The sequence below is a fragment of the Syngnathus leptorhynchus genome, unplaced genomic scaffold (assembly GCF_054491065.1).
Source record: "Syngnathus leptorhynchus isolate UIUO unplaced genomic scaffold, UIUO_Slep HiC_scaffold_107, whole genome shotgun sequence".
Lineage (NCBI taxonomy): Eukaryota > Metazoa > Chordata > Actinopteri > Syngnathiformes > Syngnathidae > Syngnathus > Syngnathus leptorhynchus.
In genome coordinates this window covers 58,103-70,000 of record NW_028232074.1, presented here as the reverse complement: position 1 = coordinate 70,000, position 11,898 = coordinate 58,103, and positions in this window count along the sequence as shown.

The window sequence follows — 11,898 nt, the reverse complement described above, 5'->3', positions numbered from 1 at the left end:
CCATAGCCCCGGAGCTCCATAGCTCCATAGCCCCGGAGCTCCATAGCCCCGGAGCTCCATAGCCCCGGAGCTCCATAGCCCCGGAGCTCCATAGCCCCGGAGCTCCATAGCCCCAGAGCTCCATACTTCCATAGCCCCAGAGCTCCATAGCTCCATACTTCCATAGCTCCAGCCGCGGAGGGTGCTGGCTGGTGGCTCCATAGCTCCATACTTCCATACTTGCAGCCACGGAGTTGGCTAAAATTGCACTAAGTGCGAAAGCCCATTCATTTACAACGGCGTGTCCGCCAGGCGGCGACATTTCCCCGTTACCGGTGGCTGCGCGGCGGGTGAGTGACAGAGCTTATCCGAGCGGCTGGAACTCTGCGCCGGCGTGGTCGAGCGTGAGGCCCCGGCCCTTTGGCTGCCTGGTACCTAAAACACTTCCATTGATCCAGCCACGGAGGGTGCTGGCTGGTGGCTCCATAGCTCCATAGCTCCATAGCACCAGAGCTCCATAGCTCCATAGCACCAGAGCTCCATAGCTCCATAGCACCAGAGCTCCATAGCTCCATAGCACCAGAGCTCCATAGCTCCATAGCACCAGAGCTCCATAGCTCCATAGCACCAGAGCTCCATAGCTCCATAGCACCAGAGCTCCATAGCTCCATAGCACCAGAGCTCCATAGCTCCATAGCACCAGAGCTCCATAGCTCCATAGCTCCAGGGCTCCATAGCTCCAGGGCTCCATAGCTCCATAGCTCCAGGGCTCCATAGCTCCATACCTCCAGAGCTCCATAGCTCCAGCCTGGGTGGCTGGTGGCTCCATAGCTCCATACTTCCATAGCTCCAGTCAGAGAGTTGGCGAAAATTGCACTAAGTGCGAAAGCCCATTCATTTACAACGGCGTGTCCGCCAGGCGGCGACATTTCCCCGTTACCGGTGGCTGCGTGGCGGGTGAGTGACAGAGCTTATCCGAGCGGCTGGAACTCTGCGCCGGCGTGGTCGAGCGTGAGGCCCCGGCCCTTTGGCTGCCTGGTACCTAAAACACTTCCATTGATCCAGCCACGGAGGGTGCTGGCTGGTGGCTCCATAGCTCCATAGCTCCATAGCACCAGAGCTCCATAGCTCCATAGCACCAGAGCTCCATAGCTCCATAGCACCAGAGCTCCATAGCTCCATAGCACCAGAGCTCCATAGCTCCATAGCACCAGAGCTCCATAGCTCCATAGCACCAGAGCTCCATAGCTCCATAGCACCAGAGCTCCATAGCTCCATAGCTCCAGGGCTCCATAGCTCCAGGGCTCCATAGCTCCATAGCTCCAGGGCTCCATAGCTCCAGGGCTCCAGGGCTCCATAGCTCCATAGCTCCAGGGCTCCATAGCTCCATACCTCCAGAGCTCCATAGCTCCAGCCTGGGTGGCTGGTGGCTCCATAGCTCCATACTTCCATAGCTCCAGTCAGAGAGTTGGCGAAAATTGCACTAAGTGCGAAAGCCCATTCATTTACAACGGCGTGTCCGCCAGGCGGCGACATTTCCCCGTTACCGGTGGCTGCGTGGCGGGTGAGTGACAGAGCTTATCCGAGCGGCTGGAACTCTGCGCCGGCGTGGTCGAGCGTGAGGCCCCGGCCCTTTGGCTGCCTGGTACCTAAAACACTTCCATTGATCCAGCCACGGAGGGTGCTGGCTGGTGGCTCCATAGCTCCATAGCTCCATAGCACCAGAGCTCCATAGCTCCATAGCACCAGAGCTCCATAGCTCCATAGCACCAGAGCTCCATAGCTCCATAGCACCAGAGCTCCATAGCTCCATAGCACCAGAGCTACATAGCTCCATAGCACCAGAGCTCCATAGCTCCATAGCACCAGAGCTCCATAGCTCCATAGCTCCAGGGCTCCATAGCTCCAGGGCTCCATAGCTCCATAGCTCCAGGGCTCCATAGCTCCAGGGCTCCAGGGCTCCATAGCTCCATAGCTCCAGGGCTCCATAGCTCCATACCTCCAGAGCTCCATAGCTCCAGCCTGGGTGGCTGGTGGCTCCATAGCTCCATACTTCCATAGCTCCAGTCAGAGAGTTGGCGAAAATTGCACTAAGTGCGAAAGCCCATTCATTTACAACGGCGTGTCCGCCAGGCGGCGACATTTCCCCGTTACCGGTGGCTGCGTGGCGGGTGAGTGACAGAGCTTATCCGAGCGGCTGGAACTCTGCGCCGGCGTGGTCGAGCGTGAGGCCCCGGCCCTTTGGCTGCCTGGTACCTAAAACACTTCCATTGATCCAGCCACGGAGGGTGCTGGCTGGTGGCTCCATAGCTCCATAGCTCCATAGCACCAGAGCTCCATAGCTCCATAGCACCAGAGCTCCATAGCTCCATAGCACCAGAGCTCCATAGCTCCATAGCACCAGAGCTCCATAGCTCCATAGCACCAGAGCTACATAGCTCCATAGCACCAGAGCTCCATAGCTCCATAGCACCAGAGCTCCATAGCTCCATAGCACCAGAGCTCCATAGCTCCATAGCACCAGAGCTCCATAGCTCCATAGCACCAGAGCTCCATAGCTCCATAGCACCAGAGCTCCATAGCTCCATAGCACCAGAGCTCCATAGCTCCATAGCACCAGAGCTCCATAGCTCCATAGCACCAGAGCTCCATAGCTCCATAGCACCAGAGCTCCATAGCTCCATAGCACCAGAGCTCCATAGCTCCATAGCACCAGAGCTCCATAGCTCCATAGCTCCAGCCTGGGTGGCTGGTGGCTCCATAGCTCCATACTTCCATAGCTCCAGTCAGAGAGTTGGCTAAAATTGCACTAAGTGCGAAAGCCCATTCATTTACAACGGCGTGTCCACAAGGCGGCGACATTTCCCCGTTACCGGTGGCTGCGCGGCGGGTGAGTGACAGAGCTTATCCGAGCGGCTGGAACTCTGCGCCGGCGTGGTCGAGCGTGAGGCCTCGGCCCTTTGGCTGCCTGGTACCTAAAACACTTCCATTGATCCAGCCACGGAGGGTGCTGGCTGGTGGCTCCATAGCTCCATACCTCCAGAGCTCCAGAGCTCCATAGCACCAGAGCTCCATAGCTCCATAGCACCAGAGCTCCATAGCACCAGAGCTCCATAGCTCCATAGCACCAGAGCTCCATAGCTCCATAGCACCAGAGCTCCATAGCTCCATAGCACCAGAGCTCCATAGCTCCATAGCTCCATAGCACCAGAGCTCCATAGCTCCATAGCACCAGAGCTCCATAGCTCCATAGCACCAGAGCTCCATAGCTCCATAGCACCAGAGCTCCATAGCTCCATAGCACCAGAGCTCCATAGCTCCATAGCACCAGAGCTCCATAGCTCCATAGCACCAGAGCTCCATAGCTCCATAGCACCAGAGCTCCATAGCTCCATAGCACCAGAGCTCCATAGCTCCATAGCTCCAGGGCTCCATAGCTCCATAGCTCCAGGGCTCCATAGCTCCAGGGCTCCAGGGCTCCATAGCTCCAGGGCTCCATAGCTCCAGGGCTCCAGGGCTCCATAGCTCCATACCTCCAGAGCTCCATACCTCCAGAGCTCCAGAGCTCCATAGCACCAGAGCTCCATGGCTTCAGAGCTCCATAGCACCATAGCTCCATACCTCCAGAGCTCCAGGGCTCCATAGCTCCATAGCTCCATAGCTCCATAGCTCCATACCTCCAGAGCTCCATAGCACCAGAGCTCCATGGCTCCATAGCTCCAGCCTGGGTGGCTGGTGGCTCCATAGCTCCATACTTCCATAGCTCCAGTCAGAGAGTTGGCGAAAATTGCACTAAGTGCGAAAGCCCATTCATTTACAACGGCGTGTCCGCCAGGCGGCGACATTTCCCCGTTACCGGTGGCTGCGCGGCGGGTGAGTGACAGAGCTTATCCGAGCGGCTGGAACTCTGCGCCGGCGTGGTCGAGCGGCTGGCCTCGGTAGTTGAGGTACCAGGGGTGGGGCGGGGAGCTCCAGGCGGGTCTTGTGAGAGAGTGAAGCCGAGCGGCTGGAACTCTCGGCCGGCCTGGTCGAGCGGCTGGCCTCGGTAGTTGAGGTACCAGGGGCGGGCTGGGGAGCTCCAGGCGGGGCTTGTGAGAGAGTGAAGCCGAGCGGCTGGAACTCTGGGCCGGCCTGGTCGAGCGGCTGGCCTCGGTAGTTGAGGTACCAGGGGCGGGCTGGGGAGCTCCAGGCGGGGCTTGTGAGAGAGTGTAGCCGAGCGGCTGGAACTCTGGGCCGGCGTGGTTGAGCAGCATGCCCGCGGAGGTGGCTCTTCCATAGGCAGGGAGGGTGCTGGAGCTCCACACTTCCATAGGCAGGGAGGGTGCTGGAGCTCCACACTTCCATAGGCAGGGAGGGTGCTGGAGCTCCACACTTCCATAGGCAGGGAGGGTGCTGGAGCTCCACACTTCCATAGGCAGGGAGGGTGCTGGAGCTCCACACTTCCATAGGCAGGGAGGGTGCTGGAGCTCCACACTTCCATAGGCAGGGAGGGTGCTGGAGCTCCACACTTCCATAGGCAGGGAGGGTGCTGGAGCTCCACACTTCCATAGGCAGGGAGGGTGCTGGAGCTCCACACTTCCATAGGCAGGGAGGGTGCTGGAGCTCCACACTTCCATAGGCAGGGAGGGTGCTGGCACATCCACACTTCCAGCCACGGAGCATGCTGGCACTTCCACCTTGCTTGCTAAGTCGGCGTGATCTTGCCCAAAAAGTCCCTCCTCACCTCCAGCTGGAAGTGGAAAAAAATCCTCCACCTGCTTGGCCGAGGTTCTGGAAGCCAGCAGCTCGCAGAATGTTGCCAAAGTTTCACTGGAAGGAAAAGAAAAGAGAAGACCGAGTGCGCATTTCACCTACCGCCGAATGTCCACAAGAGGGAAGTGTCACTCCGTCGCAGAATCTGCGCCGACGCACTCGGCACCCTTCGAATTTATGGTGCCGGTGCGGGTGTTCTGGGTGCAAAAAGGCCGCCCAAGTGGTAGAAAAAAATCAGACTTCGTCTCTTAGGTCGAAATTAATGCCAAGTTTTGAAATGCGCTGGCAGGGGTGGACCAGGGCCCGTTAGAAGTGCTTAGCCGAGGTCCTGGAAGCCTAACCCGGCGTGATCTTGTGCAAAAAGCCGCTGCTGAGCTCCAGCTGGAAGTGTAAAAAGAACCGGGCTGGATCAAAAAAAGAACCGGGCGGCCCTTTAAAATTGCTTAGCCGAGGTCCTGGAACCCTAACCCGGCGTGATCTTGTGCAAAAAGCCGCTGCTGAGCTCCAGCTGGAAGTGTAAAAAGAACCGGGCTGGTTCAAAAAAAGAACCGGGCGACCCGTTAGAAGTGCTTAGCCGAGGTCCTGGAAGCCTAACCCGGCGTGATCTTGTGCAAAAAGCCGCTGCTGAGCTCCAGCTGGAAGTGGAAAAAGAACCGGGCTGGATCAAAAAAGAACCGGGCGACCCGTTAAAATTGCTTAGCCGAGGTCCTGGAAGCCTAACACGGCGTGATCTTGTGCAAAAAGCCGCTCCCGAGCTCCAGCTGGAAGTGTAAAAAGAACCAGGCTGGATAAAAAAAAGAACCGGGCTGGATAAAAAAAAAGAACCGGGCGGCCCGTTAAAATTGCTTAGCCGAGGTCCTGGAAGCCTAACCCGGCGTGATCTTGTGCAAAAAGCCGCTCCCGAGCTCCAGCTGGAAGTGTAAAAAGAACCGGGCTGGATAAAAAAAGAACCGGGCTGGATCAAAAAAGAACCGGGCGACCCGTTAAAATTGCTTAGCCGAGGTCCTGGAAGCCTAACACGGCGTGTTCTTGTGCAAAAAGCCGCTCCCAAGCTCCAGCTGGAAGTGTAAAAAGAACCGGGCTGGATAAAAAAAAGAACCGGGCTGGATCAAAAAAGAACCGGGCGACCCGTTAAAATTGCTTAGCCGAGGTCCTGGAAGCCTAACACGGCGTGATCTTGTGCAAAAAGCCGCTCCCGAGCTCCAGCTGGAAGTGTAAAAAGAACCGGGCTGGATAAAAAAAGAACCGGGCTGGATAAAAAAAAGAACCGGGCGACCCGTTAAAATTGCTTAGCCGAGGTCCTGGAAGCCTAACACGGCGTGTTCTTGTGCAAAAAGCCGCTCCCGAGCTCCAGCTGGAAGTGTAAAAAGAACCAGGCTGGATAAAAAAAAGAACCGGGCTGGATCAAAAAAGAACCGGGCGACCCGTTAAAATTGCTTAGCCGAGGTCCTGGAAGCCTAACACGGCGTGATCTTGTGCAAAAAGCCGCTCCCGAGCTCCAGCTGGAAGTGTAAAAAGAACCAGGCTGGATAAAAAAAAGAACCGGGCTGGTTCAAAAAAGAACCGGGCAACCCGTTAAAATTGCTTAGCCGAGGTCCTGGAAGCCTAACACGGCGTGTTCTTGTGCAAAAAGCCGCTCCCGAGCTCCAGCTGGAAGTGTAAAAAGAACCAGGCTGGATAAAAAAAAGAACCGGGCTGGATCAAAAAAGAACCGGGCGACCCGTTAAAATTGCTTAGCCGAGGTCCTGGAAGCCTAACACGGCGTGATCTTGTGCAAAAAGCCGCTCCCGAGCTCCAGCTGGAAGTGTAAAAAGAACCGGGCTGGATAAAAAAAGAACCGGGCTGGATAAAAAAAAAGAACCGGGCGACCCGTTAAAATTGCTTAGCCGAGGTCCTGGAAGCCTAACACGGCGTGATCTTGTGCAAAAAGCCGCTCCCGAGCTCCAGCTGGAAGTGTAAAAAGAACCAGGCTGGATAAAAAAAAGAACCGGGCTGGATCAAAAAAGAACCGGGCGACCCGTTAAAATTGCTTAGCCGAGGTCCTGGAAGCCTAACACGGCGTGTTCTTGTGCAAAAAGCCGCTCCCGAGCTCCAGCTGGAAGTGTAAAAAGAACCAGGCTGGATAAAAAAAAGAACCGGGCTGGATCAAAAAAGAACCGGGCGACCCGTTAAAATTGCTTAGCCGAGGTCCTGGAAGCCTAACACGGCGTGTTCTTGTGCAAAAAGCCGCTCCCGAGCTCCAGCTGGAAGTGTAAAAAGAACCAGGCTGGATAAAAAAAAGAACCGGGCTGGATCAAAAAAGAACCGGGCGACCCGTTAAAATTGCTTAGCTGAGGTCCTGGAAGCCTAACACGGCGTGATCTTGTGCAAAAAGCCGCTCCCGAGCTCCAGCTGGAAGTGTAAAAAGAACCGGGCTGGATAAAAAAAAAGAACCGGGCTGGTTCAAAAAAGAACCGGGCAACCCGTTAAAATTGCTTAGCCGAGGTCCTGGAAGCCTAACCCGGCGTGATCTTGCCCGAAAGTCGGCCTCTATACTTCCATTTTAGGTACCAGGGGCTATTAGTGTACTTGGTCCCACTAGTCAGTGTACTCATCCAGTTACCCCCCGTTTTCCAAAACACCATCGGCACGTATAAGGGGGGGACTCTTGAGAGAGATGAGGTATATGGCAGCGCAACACCAATCCGCTCCGCGCTGGTTCCCATGTCGGCTACGGATGAATAAAACCAGCCTGTCCCCCCTGGAGCTCACGAGACACGGAATTTTTTCTAAGTGCCAACGGCTCTTCCGAGCAAACGTGTCCGCTCCGGCTGGTTCCCCCGTCGGCCTCGAATGACGAAAAATGCCGGTCTCCGCCCGGAGCTCATGACAAACGAAAAATTTTCTAAGTGCCAACGGCACTAGCGAGCGAATGTGTCCGCTCGGCGCTGGTTCCCGGGTCGAACCCGGAAGACGAAAAACGCCGCTCTCCGCCCGGAGCTCATGACAAACGAAAAATTTTCTAAGTGCCAACGGCACTAGCGAGCGAATGTGTCCGCTCGGCGCTGGTTCCCGGGTCGAACCCGGAAGACGAAAAACGCCGCTCTCCGCCCGGAGCTCATGACAAACGAAAAATTTTCTAAGTGCCAACGGCACTAGCGAGCGAATGTGTCCGCTCGGCGCTGGTTCCCGGGTCGAACCCGGAAGACGAAAAACGCCGCTCTCCGCCCGGAGCTCATGACAAACGAAAAATTTTCTAAGTGCCAACGGCACTAGCGAGCGAATGTGTCCGCTCGGCGCTGGTTCCCGGGTCGAACCCGGAAGACGAAAAACGCCGCTCTCCGCCCGGAGCTCATGACAAACGAAAAATTTTCTAAGTGCCAACGGCACTAGCGAGCGAATGTGTCCGCTCGGCGCTGGTTCCCGGGTCGAACCCGGAAGACGAAAAACGCCGCTCTCCGCCCGGAGCTCATGACAAACGAAAAATTTTCTAAGTGCCAACGGCACTAGCGAGCGAATGTGTCCGCTCGGCGCTGGTTCCCGGGTCGAACCCGGAAGACGAAAAACGCCGCTCTCCGCCCGGAGCTCATGACAAACGAAAAATTTTCTAAGTGCCAACGGCACTAGCGAGCGAATGTGTCCGCTCGGCGCTGGTTCCCGGGTCGAACCCGGAAGACGAAAAACGCCGCTCTCCGCCCGGAGCTCATGACAAACGAAAAATTTTCTAAGTGCCAACGGCACTAGCGAGCGAATGTGTCCGCTCGGCGCTGGTTCCCGGGTCGAACCCGGAAGACGAAAAACGCCGCTCTCCGCCCGGAGCTCATGACAAACGAAAAATTTTCTAAGTGCCAACGGCACTAGCGAGCGAATGTGTCCGCTCGGCGCTGGTTCCCGGGTCGAACCCGGAAGACAAAAAACGCCGGTCTCCGCCCGGAGCTCATGACAAACGAAAAATTTTCTAAGTGCCAACGGCACTAGCGAGCGAATGTGTCCGCTCGGCGCTGGTTCCCGGGTCGAACCCGGAAGACGAAAAACGCCGCTCTCCGCCCGGAGCTCATGACAAACGAAAAATGTTCTAAGTGCCAACGGCACTTGCGAGCGAATGTGTCCGCTCGGCGCTGGTTCCCGGGTCGGACCCGGAAGACGAAAAACGCCGGTCTCCGCCCGGAGCTCATGACAAACGAAAAATTTTCTAAGTGCCAACGGCACTAGCGAGCGAATGTGTCCGCTCGGCGCTGGTTCCCGGGTCGGACCCGGAAGACGAAAAACGCCGGTCCTCGCCTGGAGGTCCCAGCAAAATCGGCGAAAAAACGACTAAGTGTCAACTTTCGAAAAAACGACTAAGTGCCCACGGCTCTGCGGGGCTTGTGAGTCCGCCCCGCGCCGGTTCGGTGGTCGGCCTCAAAAAGCAAAAAATCAGCCTCTCTCCCTGGAGCTCACCTCGAGGTACCAGGGGGTGAGGTACCCGGGCTAAGGTGCAGTACCTTTTTTGGTCTTCAGGTGCGCCAGAGTACAATGAAATGGTCCCAGTAGTCAGTGTACTCATCGACTTTCCCCCCGTTTTCCAAAGCACCTCGTTTACGAGTATGGAGGAGATGGTGCTGGTCTCCCCACGGCGTCGGACACGCCGTCCTCGACAGCACAAGGTCGGATAGAAGACCTGGAAAGCGCCGTGGCACGCGCTGGAGGTGGGCACTTTGGCGAAAAAACGACTAAGTGTCAACTTTCGAAAAAACGACTAAGTGTCAACTTTCGAAAAAACGGCTAAGTGTCAACTTTCGAAAAAACGACTAAGTGTCACCTCTCTGAAAAAATGGCAAAGTGTCGCCTCTCTGAAATTTTTCTAAGTGCCCACGGCTCTGCGGGCTCGTGCATCCGAGCCGCGCCGGTTCTGCAACCGGCCTAGAATGACGAAAAATAACGGTCTCCTCCTGGAGCTCACAGCCAATTGTGGCGAAAAAGTGGCAAAGTGCCCACGGCCCTGCCGAGCTTTGGCGTCCGCTCAGCGCCGGTGCCGCAGTCGGCCTCGAATGACGAAAAATGACGGTCTCCTCCTGGAGCTCACAGCCAACTTGGCAAAAAGTTTCTAAGTGCCCACGGCCCTGCCGAGCTTTGGCGTCCGCCCAGCGCCGGTTCCGCAGTCGGCCTCGAATGACGAAAAATAACGGTCTCCTCCTGGAGCTCACAGCCAACTTGGCAAAAAGTTTCTAAGTGCCCACGGCCCTGCCGAGCTTTGGCGTCCGCTCAGCGCCGGTGCCGCAGTCGGCCTCGAATGACGAAAAATGACGGTCTCCTCCTGGAGCTCACAGCCAACTTGGCAAAAAGTTTCTAAGTGCCCACGGCCCTGCCGAGCTTTGGCGTCCGCCCAGCGCCGGTTCCGCAGTCGGCCTCGAATGACGAAAAATAACGGTCTCCTCCTGGAGCTCACAGCCAACTTGGCAAAAAGTTTCTAAGTGCCCACGGCCCTGCCGAACTTTGGCGTCCGCTCAGCGCCGGTTCCGCAGTCGGCCTCGAATGACGAAAAATAACGGTCTCCTCCTGGAGCTCACAGCCAACTTGGCAAAAAGTTTCTAAGTGCCCACGGCCCTGCCGAACTTTGGCGTCCGCTCAGCGCCGGTTCCGCAGTCGGCCTCGAATGACGAAAAATAACGGTCTCCTCCTGGAGCTCACAGCCAACTTGGCAAAAAGTTTCTAAGTGCCCACGGCCCTGCCGAGCTTTGGCGTCCGCCCAGCGCCGGTTCCGCAGTCGGCCTCGAATGACGAAAAATAACGGTCTCCTCCTGGAGCTCACAGCCAACTTGGCAAAAAGTTTCTAAGTGCCCACGGCCCTGCCGAGCTTTGGCGTCCGCCCAGCGCCGGTTCCGCAGTCGGCCTCGAATGACGAAAAATAACGGTCTCCTCCTGGAGCTCACAGCCAACTTGGCAAAAAGTTTCTAAGTGCCCACGGCCCTGCCGAGCTTTGGCGTCCGCCCAGCGCCGGTTCCGCAGTCGGCCTCGAATGACGAAAAATAACGGTCTCCTCCTGGAGCTCACAGCCAACTTGGCAAAAAGTTTCTAAGTGTCACATCTCTGAAAAAACGACTAAGTGTCAACTTTCGAAAAAACGGCTAAGTGTCAACTTTCGAAAAAACGGCAAAGTGTCACATCTCTGAAAAAACGGCTAAGTGTCGACTTTCGAAAAAACGGCTAAGTGTCAACTTTCGAAAAAACGGCAAAGTGTCACATCTCTGAAAAAACGGCTAAGTGTCACATCTCTGAAAAAACGGCTAAGTGTCACATCTCTGAAAAAACGGCTAAGTGTCGCCTCTCTGAAAAAACGGCAAAGTGTCAACTTTCGAAAAAACGACAGAGTGTCGCCTCTCTGAAAAAACGACTAAGTGTCGACTCTGAGAAAATGGCAAAGTGCCCACGGCTCTGCGGGCTCGTGCATCCGACCCGCGCCGGTTCCCCAGCCGGCCTGAAATAAGGCAAAACCAGCCTCTCCGCCTGGAGCTCAGAGCCAACTTGGCGAATATTTTCTAAGTGCCCACGGCTCTGCGTGGCTACGGCGTCTGCCCAGCGCCGGTTCCTGGGTCGAACCCCGAGGACGAGGAATGCCGGTCTCCGCCTGGAGGTCCCAGCTTAATCGGCGAAAATTTTCTAAGTGCCCACGGCTCTGCCGGGCTCGTGCATCCGACCCGCGCCGGTTCCCCAGCCGGCCTGAAATAAGGCAAAACCAGGCTCTCCCCCTGGAGCTCAGAGCCAATTGTGGCGAAAAAACGACTAAGTGTCAACTTTCGAAAAAACGACTAAGTGTCAACTTTCCAAAAAAACGGCTAAGTGTCGACTTTCGAAAAAACGGCTAAGTGTCAACTTTCGAAAAAACGACTAAGTGTCGCCTCTGAAAAAACGACTAAGTGTCGCCTCTCTGAAAAAACGACTAAGTGCCCACGGCTCTGGGGGGCTTGTGAGTCCGCCCCGCGCCGGTTCGGCGGTCGGCCTCAAAAAGCGAAAAATCAGCCTCTCTCCCTGGAGCTCACCAAAAATTTGTCGAAATTTTTCTAAGTTCTCCTCGAGGTACCAGGGGGTGAGGTACCCGGGCTAAGGTGCAGTACCTTTTTTGGTCTTCAGGTGCGCCAGAGTACAATGAAATGGTCCCAGTAGTCAGTGTACTCATCGACTTTCCCCCCGTTTTCCAAAGCACCCCGT